This window comes from Bombina bombina, chromosome 3, assembly GCF_027579735.1.
Source record: "Bombina bombina isolate aBomBom1 chromosome 3, aBomBom1.pri, whole genome shotgun sequence".
Taxonomy (NCBI): Eukaryota; Metazoa; Chordata; class Amphibia; order Anura; family Bombinatoridae; genus Bombina; species Bombina bombina.
The window spans coordinates 913,898,840-913,919,618 of NC_069501.1; positions in this window are offsets into that span (position 1 = coordinate 913,898,840).

The window sequence follows — 20,779 nt, forward strand, 5'->3', positions numbered from 1 at the left end:
AAAGACCGTGGCTCCATAACCCTGTCCGCCTGCTCAGAGCCGGAAATCAACCCGATCGAATACGATCGGGTTGATTGACACCTCCCTGCTGGCGGACGATTGGCCGCGAGTCAGCAGGGGGCGGCGTTGCACCAGCAGCTCTTTACTAACTACAATTAGTAAATAAACTATTTAAACGTCCATAGGCTGTTAATAAATGATAAATGGTAAAGTTAATAGTGATAAGAATAAATAATAAATATTCTCTCAAACTGAGTGTAACAGACTAGACTAAGTGAATCGAAACCTACCTCGCCAGAAACACAACTTATGAAGAAGCGGTCTAAAGACCGCTGCTCCATAACCATGTCCGCCTGCTCAGAGCCGGAAATCAACCCGATCGAATACGATCGGGTAGATTGACACCTCCCTGCTGGCGGACGATTGGCCGCGAGTCAGCAGGGGGCGGCGTTGCACCAGCAGCTCTTTACTAACTACAATTAGTAAATAAACTATTTAAACATCCATCGGCTGTTAATAAATGATAAATGGTAAAGTTAATAGTGATAAGAATAAATAATAAATATTCTCTCAAACTGAGTGTAACAGACTAGACTAAGTGAATCGAAACCTACCTTGCCAGAAACACAACTTATGAAGAAGCGGTCTAAAGACCACTGCTCCATAACCCTGTCCGCCTGCTCAGAGCCGGAAATCAACCCGATCGAATACGATCGGGTTGATTGACACCTCCCTGCTGGCGGACGATTGGCCGCGAGTCAGCAGGGGGCGGCGTTGCACCAGCAGCTCTTTACTAACTACAATTAGTAAATAAACTATTTAAACATCCATAGGCTGTTAATAAATGATAAATGGTAAAGTTAATAGTGATAAGAATAAATAATAAATATTCTCTCAAACTTAGTGTAACAGACTAGACTAAGTGAATCGAAACCTACCACCTATATTGTCCATTACAATGCAAATAAAAATAATAATAATGACCACTACCCTATATTATCATAGCGGATTCAAGTCTGTATAGAAATAATAGAATAAAAAAGTATCAACAAACCTATTTCACAATTAATCCTAAAATCACTAATGAAGACCTATCTCCTCATGTTGTAAGACATGTAGTGAAGGGGTCTAGTAAGCGGATATATAAATAACCACAGAGACCACCAGCATTAGGACAAACTATACTCCCAATACACAGGATCTAGTGCTGACTATACAGATGAACATGAATAAACCAACATAATTCCAATAGCAATGATATCCGCCACCGGACCACAGTGACACATGTGATAGCTTGCACCAGGTCCTAAACATAAAACATGTATAAGCATCAAAGAACCAAAAAATAAAAATAAAAATGGGAACATAAGAGAATAAACATATAGAATAGAAATATTTACATAGGGCAGGGGAGGACAAGCTCAGGCAATGTAGGCACACTCACACTGACTCTAACTTAAAAATTAGATCAGGACTCTCATGTATGGAACAAACAAGACGTAAAACATCTCTTCTGATGAAGACGGAAGAGACTACAGACAGCAGTGCCAACCCACCACAGTGTTCAGTCCGTTAGGTTGAATTGTGTTCAAACGGTGAATCCACCTTGCTTCTGTTTGTAACGTGGTCACCTCCACGTCTCAATGGAGGGATGTGGTCAATTAGAATAAACTGCAAATCATTCACTGTATGGCCAGCTTCTGCAAAATGTCTAGCCACCGGTTGGTCACTTGACTCGTTCTTCAGTGCTATCCTGATAGCGGACCTGCAGCAACAGATAACGCCTGCAGCAACAGTTAAGAAGGTAAACCACGTGTGTTGTAGTACACGTGATGAAGTGTCTAATCTTGAATCTCTTGTTGGTGTGAGGATGAGCAAATGTTGGACCAGTCAGCATAGAACTGCAGGTCGTACAGCTCGTACACCTATAGCAGCCATTCTTCTTCCTCCGCTGCAACCAATTAGATGGGGTGTAACAATGGGCTGGGTCAGTGATCATTAGAGCATCTTTTAAGTTCTTATTCTGCTTATAACCCACTCTAGGGTGTTCCCACTCATCAAATGGGAGGGAAGGATCACTCTTGATGATGTGCCAATGTTGGTTGAGGCTTTGAGGAATTTTATCAAGTTTGAGAGAATATTTATTATTTATTCTTATCACTATTAATTTTACCATTTATCATTTATTAACAGCCTATGGATGTTTAAATAGTTTATCGATTTAGGTATTTATTTGATTCAGGAACTCTTTTTGCCTTAGTTTGCGTGAACCTAATAGGATTCTACTCCAGGTCTGCGCTCACTATGCGCTTTGTTGTCCTGGTTGCCTGGGCAATGTGACGTCAGCACACGCCCTCCCTCACTTCTGGTGTTTGGCGTGGTCCTTGCCATGATGTGCGGCAGCGGGCAGTATCTATGCCCTAAATGAATAGATTTACGATCCGGATCCACAGTGAGTCTGGCTAAATATCTATTACCTCATGGCAGTATATGCCAGTATTGTATAAGACATGAGCCGATGTTTATCATTGTAACACTGTTATGTGGCACTTATACAGCTAACCACTGAGTGAATTATATGTGCGCACCAAGGTCCTATGCATTTGAACATCTAAGCATCGAGATCTGTATATAACTCTGTGGCTCTCCACATTTACCCCATTAGCAGTTTAGAATAAGAAATATGTTTTAAAATTAAGTTCTTGTATATGAAATAGAAACTACATGACTCCATACAAGTTGGATTTGTTTATTTCTACTTTTATTCTAATTTTTCACCAAGTTGTTATTAACATCAACCCTGTCACTTTGGTTTATATGGTTGTTATGACTACAATTTTGGCGTTTTTTTGTCTTAATTGGGGGGAGGGGTTCTCACTTTGTTTGCTCTTTATATTGCATGTATTGCCATTTCACTTTGTCTGAGGAAGGGGATACTCTGTCTCCGAAACGTTACAATAAATGTTTGGTGTTTGGAAAAACCAGTGAGTGCAAGTTTTTGTTACCGATATATATATATATATATATACACATACACATATGGCAAACAGTGTATTAATGTAATATTTCACATTTCAGGGATATGTTTCCCCTTCCTCAGACAAAGCAATACGGTGTGAAATCAACAATTTATACAATTAAATCCCATAGTGACCCCATCCCCTCAGGGAAAAACAGCCAAAACTGGTTGCCATAGCAACACAATGAGACATACAGAGACAGTTGCAAATCAGTGAAAAATGGAGACAGAAGGACAATATTAACAAGCAGATAATAATGAATGCATGGTCATGTAAGACATGGTAATAGACAAAACCAACCACTTATAGGAATAAATAACACACTTAATACTAATAATCAACATAAGATGTATTGGATGCACAAAGTGCAATTCCATGCTGCCTGGTTCAAACTTCACCCATCCGCACAAGAATAAAAAATACAAGATCAGACAGGTATGAGTTGAGGTTTTGATATGATCTAGGCTATGGGGGGTAGTTATCAAGCCGTCAACCTCATATACACTGGAATTCCGCAGCGTATTTGTGGCGAGGCTGATTCGCCTTAGTTATCAAAGGCTAGAGACCGGCAAAAGTAGAATTTAGTGACGTAAGCTTCGATCCGCCGGACTCAGTCCGACACAGATCGATTCTTACGTCACTCCAGATGTTCCGCACACAAGTTCGGCACAATCTGACTACTTTTGCTAGTTATCAAAAAACTAGCAGTTACGCTCGGCACTTTTCCGGCCCAGCGTACCTGGTTTTCAATCCGCTGCCCTAGAGGCGGCAGATCCCATAGGAATCAATGGGAGTCTGACCGTAGCGAAAGTTCATGTTCGCTGCTGCCAGACATCCCATTGATTCCTATGGGAGCTGTCTACACCTAACACCCTAACATGTACCCCGAGTCTAAACACCCCTAATCTGCCCCCCTACACTGCCGCAACTAAATAAAGTTATTACCCCCTAATCCGCCGCTCCCGGAGCCCACCGCCAATCTAATAAAAGGATTAACCCCTAAACCGCCGCTCCCGGAGCCCACCACCACTCTAATAAAATGATTACCCCCTAAACCGCCGCTCCCTGAGCCCACCGCCACTCTAATAAAATGATTAACCCCTAAACCGCCGCTCCCGGAGCCCACCACAAGCTATAATAAATATGTTAACCCCTAAACCGCCGCTCCCTGACCCCGTCGCAACTATAATATATGTATTAACCCCTAAACCACCACTCCCTGACCCCGCCGCAACTATAATATATGTATTAACCCCTAAACCTAAGTCTAACCCTAACACCCCCCAACTTAAATATTAATTAAATAAATCTAAATAATATATCTATTATTAACTAAATTAATCCTATTTAAAACTAAATACCTTTAAAATAAACCCTAATATAGCTACAATATAAATAATAATTATATTGTAGCTATCTTAGGATTTATATTTATTTTACAGGCACATTTCAATTTATTTTAACTAGGTACAATAGCTATTAAATAGTTATTAACTATTCAATAGCTTACCTAGTTAAAATAAAGAGAAATTTACCTGTAAAATAAATCCTAACCTAAGTTACAATTACACCTAACACTACACTATACTTTAATAAATTATTTCTATTTAAAACTAAATACTTACCTGTAAAATAAACCCTTAGATAGCTGCAATGTAAATAATAATTACATTGTAGCTATTTTAGGATTTATATTTATTTTACAGGTAACTTTGTATTTATTTTAGCTAGTTAGAATAGTTATTAAATAGTTATTAACTATTTAATAACTACCTAGCTAAAAGAAATTCAAAATTACCTGTAAAATAAATCCTAACCTAAGTTACAATAAAACCTAACACTACACTATCATTACATTAATTAAATAAATTAACTACAAATAACTACAATTAAATACAATTACATAAACTAACTAAAGTACAAAAAATAAAAAAGCTAAGTTACAAAAAATAAAAAAATTAAGTTACAAACATTTAAAAAATATTACAACAATTTTAAACTAATTACACCTAATCCAAGCCCCCTAATAAAATAACAAAGCCCCCCAAAATAAAAAATTCCCTAACCTATTCTAAATTAAAAAAGTTCAAAGCTCTTTAACCTTACCAGCCCTTAAAAGGACCTTTTGCAGGGCATGCCCCAAAGAATTCAGCTCTTTTGCCTGTAAAAGAAAAATACAACCCCCCCAACATTAAAACCCACCACCCACATACCCCTAATCTAACCCAAACCCCCTTAAATAAACCTAACACTACGCCCCTAAAGATCATCCTACCTTGAGTTGTCTTCAGCCAGCCGACCCACCGATGGAACCGAAGAGGAGATCCGGAGCGGCAGAAGTGATCCTCCAAGGAGCGCTGAAGAAGTCTTCCATCCGATGAAGTCATCATCTAGGCGACGCTGAAGAAGTCTTCCATCCGGGTGATGTCATCTTCCAAGTGGAGCTGAAGAAGTCTTCCATCTGGGCGATGTCATTTTCCAAGCGGGGTCTTCAATCTTCTTTCTTCAGGATCCATCCTCATTCCGCCGACGCGGAACATCCTTCTTCCCCGACGGACTAACGACGAATGAAGGCTCCTTTAAGGGACGTCATCCAAGATTAAGGTAAGGTAGGAAAAATCGGATTGGCTGATTGAATTTGCCAATCAGATTGAAGTTCAATACGATTGTCTGATCCAATCAGCCAATCAGATTGAGCTCGCATTCTATTGAGTGTTCTGATCAGCCAATAGAATGCAAGCTTAATCTGATTGGCTGATTCAATCAGCCAATCAGATTTTTCCTACCTTAATTCCGATTGGCTGATAGAATCCTATCAGCCAATCGGAATTGAAGGGACGCCATCTTGGATGACGTCCCTTAAAGGAGCCTTCATTCGTCGTTAGTCCGTCGGGGAAGAAGGATTTCCCTCGTTGGTGGGATGAAGATGGATCCTGAAGAAAGAAGATTGAAGACCCCGCTTGGAAGATGACATCGCCCAGATGGAAAACTTCTTCAGCGCCACTTGGAAGATGACATCGCCCGGATGGAAGACTTCTTCAGCGCCGCCTGGATGATGACTTCATCGGATGGAAGACTTCTTCAGCGTCCCTTGGAGGATCACTTCTGCCGCTCCGGATCTCCTCTTCGGTTCCATCGGTGGGTCGGCTGGTTGAAGACAACTCAGGGTAAGATGATCTTCAGGGGCGTAGTGTTAGGTTTTTTTAAGGGGGGTTTGGGTTAGATTAGGGGTATGTGGGTGGTGGGTTTTAATGTTGGGGGGGTTGTATTTTTCTTTTACAGGCAAAAGAGCAGTTTTCTTTGGGGCATGCCCCGCAAAATTCCCTTTTAAGGGCTGGTAAGGTAAAAGAGCTTTGAACTTTTTTAATGTAGAATAGGGTAGGGTATTTTTTTATTTTGGGGGGCTTTGTTATTTTATTAGGGGGCTTAGATTAGGTGTAAGTAGCTTAAAATTGTTGTAATATTTTTTAAATGTTTGTAACTTATTTTTTTATTTTTTGTAACTTAGCTTTTTTTATTTTTTGTACTTAGTAGTTAGTTTATGTAATTGTATTTAATTGTAGTTATTTGTATTTAATTTATTTAATTAATGTAATGATAGTGTAGTGTTAGGTTTAATTGTAACTTAGGTTAGGATTTATTTTACAGGTAATTTTGTATTTCTTTTAGCTAGGTAGTTATTAAATAGTTAATAACTATTTAATAACTATTCTAACTAGCTAAAATAAATACTGAGGCCTAGATTTGGAGTTTGGCGGTAGCCGTGAAAACCAGCGTTAGAGGCTCCTAACGCTGGTTTTAGGCTACCGCCGGTATTTGGAGTCATTCAAAAGAGGGTCTAACGCTCACTTTTCAGCCGCGACTTTTCCATACCGCAGATCCCCTTACGTCAATTGCGTATCCTATCTTTTCAATGGGATCTTTCTAACTCCGGTATTTAGAGTTGTGTCTGAAGTGAGCGTTAGAAATCTAACGACAAAACTCCAGCCGCAGAAAAAAGTCAGTAGTTAAGAGCTTTCTGGGCTAACGCCGGTTCATAAAGCGCTTAACTACTGTACTCTAAAGTACACTAACACCCATAAACTACCTATGTACCCCTAAACCGAGGCCCCCCCACATCGCCGACACTCGATTAAATTTTTTTAACCCCTAATCTGCCGACCGCCACCTACGTTATACTTATGTACCCCTAATCTGCTGCCCCTAACACCGCCGACCCCTATATTATATTTATTAACCCCTAATCTGCCCCCTCAACGTCGCCTCCACCTGCCTACACTTATTAACCACTAATCTGCCGAGCGGACCGCACCGCTACTTTAATAAAGTTATTAAGCCCTAATCCGCCTCACTAACCCTATAATAAATAGTATTAACCCCTAATCTGCCCTCCCTAACATCGCCGACACCTAACTTCAATTATTAACCCCTAATCTGCCTACTGGAGCTCACCGCTATTCTAATAAATGTATTAACCCCTAAAGCTAAGTCTAACCCTAACACTAACACCCCCCTAAATTAAATATAATTTACATCTAACGAAATTAATTAACTCTTCTTAAATAAATTATTCCTATTTAAAGCTAAATACTTACCTGTAAAATAAATCCTAATATAGCTACAATATAAATTATATTTATATTATAGCTATTTTAGGATTAATATTTATTTTACAGGTAACATTGTATTTATTTTAACCAGGTACAATAGCTATTAAATAGTTAAGAACTATTTAATAGCTAACATAGTTAAAATAATTACAAATTTACCTGTAAAATAAATCCTAACCTAAGTTACAATTAAACGTAACACTACACTATCAATAAATTAATTAAATAAAATTCCTATAATTATCTACAATTAAACCTAACACTACACTATCAATAAATAAATTAAATACAATTCCTACAAATAAATACAATGAAATAAACTAACTAAAGTACAAAAAATAAAAAAGAACTAAGTTACAAAAAATAAAAAAATATTTACAAACATTAGAAATATATTACAACAATTTTAAACTAATTACACCTACTCTAAGCCCCCTAATAAAATAACAAAGCCCCCCAAAATAAAAAAATGCCCTACCCTATTCTAAATTACTAAAGTTCAAAGCTCTTTTACCTTACTAGCCCTGAACAGGGCCCTTTGCGGGGCATGCCCCAAGAAGTTCAGCTCATTTGCCTGTAAAAAAAAACATACAATACCCCCCCCCCAACATTACAACCCACCACCCACATACCCCTAATCTAACCCAAACCCCCCTTAAATAAACCTAACACTAAGCCCCTGAAGATCTCCCTACCTTGAGTCGTCTTCACCCAGCCGAGCCAAATTCTTCATCCAAGCGGAGCAAGAAGAGGTCCTCCATCCGGTAGAAGTCTTCATCCAAGCGGGGCAGAAGAGGTCTTCCATCCGATTGAAGTCTTCATCCAAGAGGCATCTTCTATCGTCATCCATCCGGAGCGGAGGGGCAGCATCCTGAAAACCTCCGACGCGGAACATCCATCCTGGCCGACGACTGAACGACGAATGACGGTTCCTTTAAATGACGTCATCCAAGATGGCATCCCTCGAATTCTGATTGGCTGATAGGATTCTATCAGCCAATCGGAATTAAGGTAGGAATATTCTGAATTGGCTGATGGAATCAGCCAATCAGAATCAAGTTCAATCCGATTGGCTGATCCAATCAGCCAATCAGATTGAGCTCGCATTCTATTGGCTGTTCCAATCAGCCAATAGAATGCGAGCTAAATCTGATTGGCTGATTGGATCAGCCAATCGGATTGAACTTTATTCTGATTGGCTGATTCCATCAGCCAATCAGAATATTCCTACCTTAATTCCGATTGGCTGATAGAATCCTATCAGCCAATCGGAATTCGAGGGACGCCATCTTGGATGACGTCATTTAAAGGAACCGTCATTCGTCGTTCAGTCGTCGGCCAGGATGGATGTTCCGCGTCGGAGGTCTTCAGGATGCTGCCGCTCCGCTCCGGATGGATGACGATAGAAGATGCCTCTTGGATGAAGACTTCAATCAGATTGAAGACCTCTTCTGCCCCGCTTGGATGAAGACTTCTACCGGATGGAGGACCTCTTCTTGCTCCGCTTGGATGCAGAATTTGGCTCGGCTGGGTGAAGACGACTCAAGGTAGGGAGATCTTCAGGGGCTTAGTGTTAGGTTTATTTAAGGGGGGTTTGGGTTAGATTAGGGGTATGTGGGTGGTGGTTTGTAATGTTGGGGGGGTATTGTATGGTTTTTTTTACAGGTAAAAGAGCTGAACTTCTTGGGGCATGCCCCGCAAAGGGCCCTGTTCAGGGCTGGTAAGGTAAAAGAGCTTTGAACTTTAGTAATTTAGAATAGGGTAGGGCATTTTTTTATTTTGGGGGGCTTTGTTATTTTATTATGGGGCTTAGAGTAGGTGTAATTAGTTTAAAATTGTTGTAATATATTTCTAATGTTTGTAAATATTTTTTTATTTTTTGTAACTTAGTTCTTTTTTATTTGTTGTACTTTAGATAGTTTATTTCATTGTATTTATTTGTAGGAATTGTATTTAATTTATTTTTTGATGGTGTAGTGTTAGGTTTAATTGTAGATAATTATAGGTATTTTATTTAATTAATTTATTGATAGTGTAGCGTTAGGTTTAATTGTAACTTAGGTTAGGATTTATTTTACAGGTAAATTTGTAATTATTTTAACTATTTTAGCTATTAAATAGTTCTTAACTATTTAATAGCTATTGTACCTGGTTAAAATAAATACAAAGTTACCTGTAAAATAAATATTAATCCTAAAATTGCTATAATATCATTATAATTTATATTGTAGCTATATTAGGATTTATTTTACAGGTAAGTATTTAGCTTTAAATAGGAATATTTTATTTAAGAAAAGTTAATTAATTTCGTTAGATGTAAATTATATTTAATTTAGGGGGGTGTTAGTGTTAGGGTTAGACTTAGCTTTAGGGGTTAATACATTTATTAGAAAAGCGGTGAGCTTCAGTCAGCAGATTAGGGGTTAATAATTGAAGTTAGGTGTTGGCGATGTTAGGAAGGGCAGATTAGGGGTTAATAAAATTTATTATAGGGTTAGTGAGGCGGATTAGGGGTTAATAAATTTATAATAATAGCGGTGCGGTCCGCTCTGCAGATTAGGGGTTAATAAGTGTAGGCAGGTGGAGGCGACGTTGTGGGGGGCAGATTAGGGGTTAATAAATATAATATAGGGGTCGGCGGTGTTAGGGGCAGCAGATTAAGGGTACATAGGGATAATGTAAGTAGCGGCGGTTTACGGAGCGGCAGATTAGGGGTTAAAAATAATATACAGGGGTCAGCGATAGCGGGGGTGGCAGATTAGGGGTTAATAAGTGTAAGTTTAGGGGGGTTTAGACTCGGGTACATGTTAGAGTGTTAGGTGCAGACGTAGGAAGTGTTTCCCCATAGCAAACAATGGGGCTGCGTTAGGAGCTGAACGCTGCTTTTTTGCAGGTGTTAGTTTTTTTTTTCAGCTCAAACAGCCCCATTGTTTCCTATGGGGGAATCATGCACAAGCACGTTTTTGAGGCTGGCCGCGTCCGTAAGCAACTCTGGTATCGAGAGTTGAAGTTGCATTAAATATGCTCTACGCTCCTTTTTGGAGCCTAACGCAGCCATTCTGTGGACTCTCAATACCAGAGTTATTTTAAAGGTGCGGCCAGAAAAAAGCCAGCGTTAGATTCGCGGGTCGTTACCGACAAAACTCTAAATCTAGCCGAAAGCTACCTGTAAAATAAATATTAATCCTAAAATAGCTACAATGTAATTATTAATTACATTGTAACTATCTTAGGGTTTATTTTACAGGTAAGTATTTAGTTTTAAATAGAAATAATTTATTAAAGTATAATGTAGTGTTAGGTGTAATTGTAACTTAGGTTAGGATTTATTTTACAGGTACATTTCTCTTTATTTTAGCTAGGTAAGCTATTAAATAGTTAATAACTATTTAATAGCTATTGTACCTAGTTAAAATAAATTGAAAGTTACCTGTAAATAAAAATAAATCATAAGATAGCTACAATATAATTATTATTTATATTGTAGCTATATTAGGGTATATTTTATAGGTAAGTATTTAGTTTTAAATAGGATTAATTTAGTTAATAAAATAAATATTATTTAGATTTATTTAATTAATATTTAAGTTGGGGGAGGTTAGGGTTAGGGTTAGACTTAGGTTTAGGGGTTAATAAATTTATTACAGTGGCGGCGGTGTAGGGGGGGCAGGATAGGGGTTAATAAATTTATTATAGGTGGCGACGGTGTAAGGGTGGCAGATTAGGGGTTAATAAGTTTAATATAGGTTGCGGCGGGGTCCGGGAGCGGCGGTTTAGGGGTTAAACTTTTTATTTAGTTTTGTCGAGGTCTGGGATCAGCAGGATAGGGGTTAATAACTTTATTATAGAGGGCGGCGTTATAGGGGGGGCAGGATAGGGGTTAGTAGGTATAATGTAGGTGGCGGCGGTGTCCGGGAGCGGCGGTTTAGGGTTTAATACATTTATAAGAGTTGCGGCGGGGTCTAGGAGCGGCGGTTTAGGGGTTAATAACTTTATTGAGTTTTGGGGGGGGCTCCGGGGGCGCCAGTATATGGGGTAGAACAGTGTAGTTAGTGTGGGTGCTTAGTAACAGGCTAGCAATAAAGCTGTCAAAAAGCCGAAGAGCAGCAAGATTGGATGAGTGATAACTCTCACAGTCCGCTGCTCATCGCCCCGTACTTGGTGTGCGGCTTTTTGACAGATTTATTGATAACTTAGGCAAAATTTTGCAGGTCTGCGGCGGTGATGGTAGGCGAGCTTAGGCGGGCGTATTGGGCCAGCGAAGGCAGGTAAGTTGACACGTTGATAACTAGGCCTCTATGTGTTCCAACTGACAGATTTAGGTATCATCCTACTCCAAGCTCCACAAAGACATTTTGCCCTTTAACCCTATCCTTTGGCCCGGGTCCCTATTTTTTCCACTAGTTAGTGGTATATATGCAGTGTATATACATATGGTATAATGTTGTCTTTAATGACATAATTATGTTTTCTCATTTATATATAGGCCATGATCACTAATCTGCCACATAGGGTGAGTACAGAATGTGTTTTCTTATATGTTTCTAACATCATCAATTAGATGCAATTTGGGGTCTTATCATGTGTCAACACTGATTGGGCATGGATTGTCATGAAGCATATTATGAATGCTAGTTATTTGATCTGTTATATATCCAATATTTTGATATTTCTATCTGTTATTGTGTTGATCATATGTATACAATATTGTCCCCTATTATGCCTTTGGTGGGGTAGGGATAGGCTCCCATTGTCTACTAATAGTGAATCATATATGGGTAATATACCGCAACACTATTTGACAACATGGCTCAATTCATTACATAGTAGTATAATTTGGCATATTTGGCATAGCCTTATTAACTGAGAGTGCACTTCCTAACAAGGACATTCAACTTTTTCTCCTTCTCCTATTACCACCTCTATGCTTTACTGTAGATATGGTGTTATTTGAATGGTTAGTTGTATTGTATTTCCTCCAGACATATCGTTTGGTGTTGAGGCAAAATAATTTAATTTTAGTCTCATCTGACCATAACACCCTTTTCCATGTGGCCTAAGAATCTCCTAGGTGTGTTATCGCAAAGCTCAGTCTGCATGTGGCCTTTCTTGAGGAGTGTCTTTTTTTCTTGCAATCCTCCCATACAAGCCACATTTGTGGAGAATTCGTCCTGATCCAGAGAGGGTCTGTGTTGTACCAAATGCCTTCCACTTCTTAATAATAGACTTCACTATACTTCAATGCATTGATAAAGCCTTTAATATGTTCTTGTATCCATCTCATGACTTGTGCCTGTCCACAACTTTATCCTGGAGGTCTTTTAACAGTGCCTTGCCATCCATAGTTGATTGTTTGCTTCCGTTGCACTACCAGGGAATTATATGCTCCAGGAAAGCTCTTTTCATGATGAGCTAATCAATATGCCCACAGATGATCACAGTTGAAGGTCAAATAGCTTTGTGTGTGCTGTTAAGAAGGTGATTAGCTACACCTGATTAAGTTTATAAGTAATTTTAGGAGGGGGTGATCCTTTTTCCAACTCAGTGATTCTGTTTTTTAATTGTCTTTATATTTGTCTGAAATGTTGGTGTTATATCTTTCACTTGGATGTTATAAGTTGCACTGAGTAATTGTAACTGGATAAACTAAAACTGTGTATGTCTTCATTTCAGGCTGCAAAGCAACAAAATGTAAATATTTTCATGGTAGATGATTCTTTTTAATACCCACTGTACATGTACTATGTGTATACTTATATACATATATAAACACACAAATACACATGAATATACATATAATGTATACATATAGTGAATAGAGACAGCACTCACTGGTCTTTTTTAAATGTGCAATTTATTTTGTGACGTTTCGGGGACCATATCCCCTTCCTCAGTCAGTCTGAGGAAGGGGATACGGTCCCCGCAACCTCACAAAATAAATTGAACATTTAATAAGACCAGTGAGTGCTGCCTCTATTCACTATTATTATTCAACTCCTGCATGCACCCTGGCAGAGTGACCTAAGAAGTGAGAGTGCTCTCCAGCTGATTATATTTTATATATATATATATATATATATATATATATATATATATATATATATATATATATATTAAGCAAAAATAAAGAGAGATTAAGGTGCTTTTTGATACAAGTCACCTTAAAAAGACTGGGAATTCAGCACTCTTTTAAATTGAAAAAACAACACATCTAAATTTTGAAGCAAAGTATTATTTATTCATACTCTGTGTCAAGGAAAGGCTCAAATACCAACCAGATAATACTGGAAAAAGCTAATAATGTGGTTATATATACACTGAGATCAAAAGTGCAAGTGCAGCAAAAAATAAAAAACTAATAATTCTAGGACCGGTCTAAGTGAAATAACATGCTAGATAATATAAAATAAGTTCAATTGTATTTACTGTATACAGTGCTATAAAAAGCACATGATGAGGTTGCGAATGAATAAGTGCAGCAATAGAGATCTCTATAACAAGAACACAGGCCCATTGGGGTTTTACTAAAACTGCATCTATAGCAGAGGTTAACCAATTGCTGCACTAAGTCACATGTCAAAGTTTAACATGAAATATATTCAATTAACATACGTATCGGAAGTAATAGAGGCCGCAACAACATGGCAAATAAGCGTATACAAAAGAAATACATATACAATTTCCTTATAGATAAGGGTATATTCATGGGGCGTGTCCTTAGAGCACAAATCTAGATAGAAAATTCAGAAGATAAATAAAATATTGTTTGGTGGTTAGTTTGTGTAAAGTCCTCCAGCCCGGTTATGTTCAGCAGGAATAATTGAAATTGCCAATAGAAGTTCTCCAAGTAAAATTTCAAAGCCAGTCTGTCACAAGTATATCACAATGATTTAGAATAGAATAGGTTGTAGCAGTAAGAGTAAGTCAAGATCACAGTAGAAAAAGATAAAGATGCAGGAAGGTATGTTAAAATACATTACCTCTCTGTCAACTGCATCTATCTTTTTGCGTGAAGCGATACAGTTATCATCAGTCATTAGTAGCGGAAGTGGTATGCATTAGTTGGAAAATGTATGAGCCTAACAAAAGTGCAGGAGGATACTTAGCTTGCGTTATCGTATCCCTCTGTCAACTGCACTTGTAAGGTAAGGTCACCAGACTTCCCATCCAACGATTGTTTCGCCAGCTTTCCTACAAAACTGCTAGACAGACCAGGGTAGTCTTGAAAAAGGCCCTACATTGGTCCGAAACGCGTTGACATCATATGGTGAGCTCTGTTTCAATTATTATATACCTATTTTAAACAATACTGTGCTATGTTGTTATTGTTTTTATCTATAGGATTTGAAGATACCCACTAGGATTATTGGATCACTATCTCCACTAAGGATCTTCTATTATTTTATTGGATTTCCACAGTTTATTAATTTTTGTACACTTCATCACACATTTTGATACTTTTATTCACTTATATCCATATTGTTATTATTTTATTATTATTTTTTTATTCCTTTTTTCACTTTACACATTGGCCAATTTTTTGATATTTGATCTTTGACTTTTTGATTTTTGCATGTTTTTCATTTTTTCCATCTTTGTGTACACGAACACTAATTTGGGATATTGTTTATGCACCAGCACTTTGGATACAATATTATTCTGGAGAACTGTATTATCTTGATGAACTATTTTTTTTTTCACTGAACTGATTTCATTTTCCAATCCTATTGTATATGTATGAGATGTTGATACACACTACTTAATAGGACTTGAGACACTGCATATTCTTATTTATATTGCTAATAGCACATACCCTGTTTTTTATTGTTTGTTATTGTTTTTATTTCTAAGTTGTTCATTTTTTAGTCATGGGTCCATGCATTTATTTGTGATATTTAATGATATTTTTAATGGTATATATTATGTGTGATATTAAGTATTTTAGTATCTTAATCTATCTAAGTTTTATGCATTTTATATTTAACATAATTTATGTTCTTGTGAACACTTATACATATTATAATTTTAAGTAGATATTTTAGAATATAGACACCTTAGATCTAGTCCTTGCCTCCAGAGAGGTGCTCCTTTTGAATTATCTTTTGTATCTAAACCTTATTGGGTGGTTAGGGACCCATTTCCCTTTAGGAGCTATAGGACATATCTTTCAGTGCTGTTAGACATTTTTCTCTGCTAGACAAACCGGGGTTGATGCTTGTCACAGGCTACAATTAGATTTGCCTCATATGAATTATTCCAAAACCATACAGCACGCTAAATTTCCTCCGCCATGAAAGCAAACAGTCCAGCGTATCAGATCACGTGGCCAGCCAATGCCGACGCGTGTTTCACCCCCTCATCACTAGGGAGACGGGGTTTCCTCAGGGCTTGATGTTTGTAATGGATGCTATGGAAGATTTAATTTTCACTTTTACTCCACCCAGAGTGGGAGGTGAACGTTTAAATAGCAATATTAAAAACAAAACAATTTAAACAATCTTAAATAATATAAAGACCTTTCTATATTACATTCCACCACGATCACAATTTCAACAACCCATATATTTGATTGTCATATATTGTCTTCATAGTTCAGAAGTATCATCTAGTAATAATATACTCTCTAGAGGAAACAGGCCATATCCAGCCTTTCATTTAGGCCATTGGAACCAGTGGTAGAGAGGTCATAGATCCAACTGCACTCTTTTTGCAGAAGGACTTTATCATTATCACCACCTCTCCCACTGGTAATGCCCTTGTCAATGCCAGTAACCCTCATGCCATCAGGGCTATATTCGTGAAAAAGCTCAAAATGTTTTGCTACGCTACTGTTCTGTATTTTGTTTTTAATATCATCTCTATGCTCAAGAATCCTATCTTTTAGCAATCTTTTAGACTTACCTACATAGAAACCGGGACAGTTGCAATTAAGTAAATACACTACCCCTTCTGAATTACAGTTAAAGGGACATAAACCCAATCTTTTTCTTTCATGATTTAGATAAAACATAAAATTTTAAACAACTTTCTAATTTACTTCTATTATCATATTTTCTTTGTTTTCTTGTTATCCTTTAAAAAAGTAGAAATGTAAGTTCAGGAGTGTGCACGTGTCTGCCGCACTATATAACAGCTGTTTTGCAACAATGTTATTCATTAGCAGGAGCACAAGATGGCAGCACTATTTCCTTCCATGTAGGGCTTCAAGCATGTGCACACTACCTACCTAGGTATTTCTTTAGCAAAGGATAACATGAGAATGTAATAAATTTGATAATAGAAGTAAATTGTACATTTTTTTTTATAAATTTTATTCTCTATCTAAATCATGCAAAATAATTTTTGGGTTTAATGTCCCTTTAAAGAAGTATCTTATTTGATAGTTTATTTTTGTTCCAGCTGAGAAGGTTTTCGTTTTTTAACATAAATCTGCAAGCTACACACTTCTTACAAGGGAAATTAGCTAAGATGTTATGGCTCACAAGCCAGTTACTTTGTAGACTAATAAATTTGCTTCTCACAAGTTTATCTTTTAAATTTGGGGCTCTTTTTGCTGACATTTTTGGAGTTAAACCCACCACTTTTGCTACACCTTCATCTTTTTTTTCTTAAGAATATCATTCATTTTATTCCAGTGGAAATTATATTTTACCACAAATCTAATGCCATTGTTTTTTTCTTTCTCTTTTTGAACGAGCAGTGACTCTCTATCCATTCTTCTAACTTCACTGTCTGCATTGCTAAGAATCTGTTTCGGACAACCCGCTAGCTTTGAATCTTTCTTGCATAAGTTTAGCATGTTTATCATATTTAGACTTTGAAGAATAGTGATGTTGCAAACATAAAATTTGGGTTCGCGAACAACGACCGCGAACTTTCGCAAATGTTCGCGAACGGGCGAACCGCCATAGACTTCAATAGGCAGGCGAATTTTAAAACCCACAGGGACTCTTTCTGGCCACAATAGTGATGGAAAAGTTGTTTCAAAGGGACTAACACCTGGACTGTGGCATGCCGGAGGGGGATCCATTGCAAAACTCCAATGGAAAATTACATAGTTGATGCAGAATCTGGTTTTAATCCATAAAGGGCATAAATCACCTAACATTCCTAAATTGTTTGGAATGACGTGCTTTAAAACATCAGGTATGATGTTGTATCGATCAGGTAGTGTAAGGATTAAGCCCGCTTCACAGTGCGCACTGTAGGTGATATACCTGCCCTGACCATGCTTTGCAGACCAGGTATCAGTGGTCAGATGGACCCTTGCCCCAACACTGTGTGCCAGACATGCCATTATAGCAGACTTATATGGCTTTGGCATTGCTTTTTGGTAATTAGAAGGCTGCTAAATGCCACTGCGTACCACACAATTTTAATTTTTGCTTAAGTGTAGTGTAGTAGACAACCCAAAGTATTGATCTAGGCCCATTTTGGTATATTTAATGCCACTATTTCACCGCCAAATGCAATCAAATAAAAAAAAATTGTTCACTTTTTCACAAACTTTAGGTTTCTCACAGAAATTATTTACAAACAACTTATGCAATTATATCATAAATGTTTGTAAATGCTTCTCTGGGATCCCCTTTGTTCAGAAATAGCAGACTTATATGGCTTTGGCGTTGCTTTTTGGTAATTAGAAGGCTGCTAAATGCCACTGCGCACCACACGTGTTTTATGCCCAGCAGTGAAGGGGTTAATTAGGGAGCATGTAGGCAGCTTGTAGAGTTAATTTTAGATTAAGTGTAGTTTAGTAGACAACCCAAAGTATTGATCTAGGCCCATTTTGGTATATTTAATGCCACCATTTCACCGCCAAATGCGATCAAATAAAAAATTTTTTTTCACTTTTTCACAAACTTTAGGTTTCTCACAGAAATTACTTACAAACAACTTATGAAACTATGGCATAAATGGTTGTAAATGATTCTCTGGGATCCCCTTTGTTCAGAAATAGCAGACTTATATGGCTTTGGGGTTGCTTTTTGGTAATTAGAAGGCTGCTAAATGCCACTGCGCACCACACATGTTTTATGCCCAGCAGTGAAAAGGTTAATTAGGGAGCATGTAGGCAGCTTGTAGAGTTAATTTTAGCTTAAGTGTAGTGTAGTAGACAACCCAAAGTATTGATCTGGGCCCATTTTGGTATATTTCATGCCACCATTTCACCGCCAAATGCGATCAAATAAAAAAAAACTTACATTTTTTCACAATTTTAGGTTTCTCACTGAAATCATTTACAAACAGCTTGTGCAATTATGGCACAAATGGTTGTAAATGATTCTCTGGGATCCCCTTTGTTCAGAAATAGCAGATATATATGACTTTGGCATTGCTTTCTGGTAATTAGAAGGCCGCTAAATGCTGCTGCGCATCACATGTGTATTATGTCTAGCATTGAAGGGGTTAATTAGGTAGTTTGTAGGGAACTTGCAGGGTTAATTTTAGCTTTAGTGTAGAGATCAGCCTCCCACCTGACACATCAGACCCCCTGATCCCTCCTAAACAGCTCCCTTCCCTCCCCCACCCCACAATTGTCCCCGCCATCTTAAGTACTGGCAAAAAGGTTTTTAATTTTTTTTTTATTTTTTAAGCATATTTACATATGCTGTGGTGTAGCATCCCCCCTTAGCCCCCAACCTCCCTGATCCCCCCCCCCCAAAACAGCTCTCTAACCCTCCAAATCTGCCTTATTGGAAGCCATCTTGGGTACTGGCAGCTGTCTGCTATTATTTCACAGTCAAAAAAGTGTTGTTTTTTTAAATGTACACTACTGTTACACCAGATATGAGTGGTGGCACTGGGCAAGTGGGCATAGTATACGCTGTGAGCCTGACACACACGCTGGCAGGCAGGCAACTGCAATTAGATTACACAGGAAAAAAAAAAAAAAGCAGACTGATGTTCTAGCCCTAAAAAGGGCTTTTTGGGGTGCTGTCCTTACAGCAGAGATCAGATGAGTCCTTCAGGACTGTAGTTGACACTGAATACACTAGCCTAGCTATCGATTTCCCTATTAAATCAGCAGCAGCTACACTGTCCCTCCTCTCACTAAGAATGCAGCTTCCGAATGAATCTAAAATGGATGCTGTCCAGAAGGTGGGAGGGTCTGGGAGGGAGGGTCTGCTGCTGATTGGCTGGACTGTGTCTTCTGACTGTGAGGTACAGGGTCAAAGTTTACTTAATGATGAGGAATAGGGGGCGGACCGATCCGCGGCAAACGCAAACATGCTATATTCGCCGGGAACTATTTGCCGGAGAACTATTCGCGACATCACTATTGAAGAACAGTTTCTGCGAATACCCATAAATTGTTTCTTAGGAATTCCCTTTATCAAATGATTAGGGTAATAGGGTGATGGCTTTGGGCAAGTAGAATACTATTTGTTGCTGTCTCTTTACAAAAGTTTTCTGTAACTAGAGTATCATTCTCTATTCTTACATCAATGTCCAAAAAGGATAGATTAATCTTACTAGAGTTCATAGTGAGCACAATGTGTCTATTATTTGAATTCAATTCTTCTACAAATTTAACTAGTTCAATTTGAGTACCAACCCAGACAATGAAAATATCATCTACATAGCGAAGCCAGAGATGCACATTCTCATTGAATTGTTTCTTATGGTACACTTCTTCCATTTCCCAAGCCCCAAGATGGAGGCAGGCATATCTCGGAGCACATGTAGCCCCCATGGCTGTACCTCTAATTTGTTTGTATATTTTATTATCAAAAGAAAAAACATTGTGCTCAAGGACCACACGTAAGAGGTCCATAGTAAAGTCAGTATGATTTTTAAAACAGGGGCCTTGAGTGTCTAAAAAGTGTCTTACTGCTTATTTTTTAACAACATGTACTTAAATAGCACATTTTCCATCCGCGCTTTTCTAAAAAAAAAAATATATATATATATATATATATATGATTTCAGACATGAAGGAGGGTACTCACAGGTCTTTTCATCATCAGAACAGGTACTTTATTTTATCATATCAAACAAAAGTCGACATTTCGGCTCTTGTAGTGAGCCTTTTTCAACACAGTCTTAATGTCTTACATTTGCAGCATCTCACGCTGCTCTCCAAGAGAAGTCTGTGTAAATATATACACACACACAAACATACTTTATATATATATATATATATAT